We start from the raw sequence: 527 nt of genomic DNA on the forward strand, positions 1-527 counted from the left end.
TATATATATATATATATATATAGGGTTGCATTCACATGCAAACACCCTTAAAATACAAACTTGTGGACAAATTAAGACCATAAGATTAAGTGTTGCGTATGGCACAGATTAATCCAACAATCATCCAGTAATTAGGATTTGATTTTTAAAAAAGGGGTAGAAAGGGTAAATCATGCGTGCAAACATTAAATATGGATAAATATAAGAATACAATCTCACGCAATAATATTAGTGTTCCAATTAAGGAAGGCCTCCACTGTGTTTTGGTAATTCCCTTCCCCAGATGCGACTTTGAATAATAATTGCTCCTTAAACACGACCTTGCATCGGAAAACCCCTCCACCTAGCGTCAACATACACAGCAACAACTAGGAGCGGAGGAATATGTGGTATAAAAAGGACACGATTCTATTTATTCCAAAGCAATCCAAGCAAGGGATTACGGAACGCCAAAACAAATACAGGATGGAATGTTGAGGAAGTGATGAACTTGTTAGCAAAAAAAAAAAAAAAAAAAAAAAAAAAAA

The sequence above is a fragment of the Ipomoea triloba genome, chromosome 16 (genome assembly GCF_003576645.1).
Source record: "Ipomoea triloba cultivar NCNSP0323 chromosome 16, ASM357664v1".
In the NCBI taxonomy this organism is placed as follows: domain Eukaryota; kingdom Viridiplantae; phylum Streptophyta; class Magnoliopsida; order Solanales; family Convolvulaceae; genus Ipomoea; species Ipomoea triloba.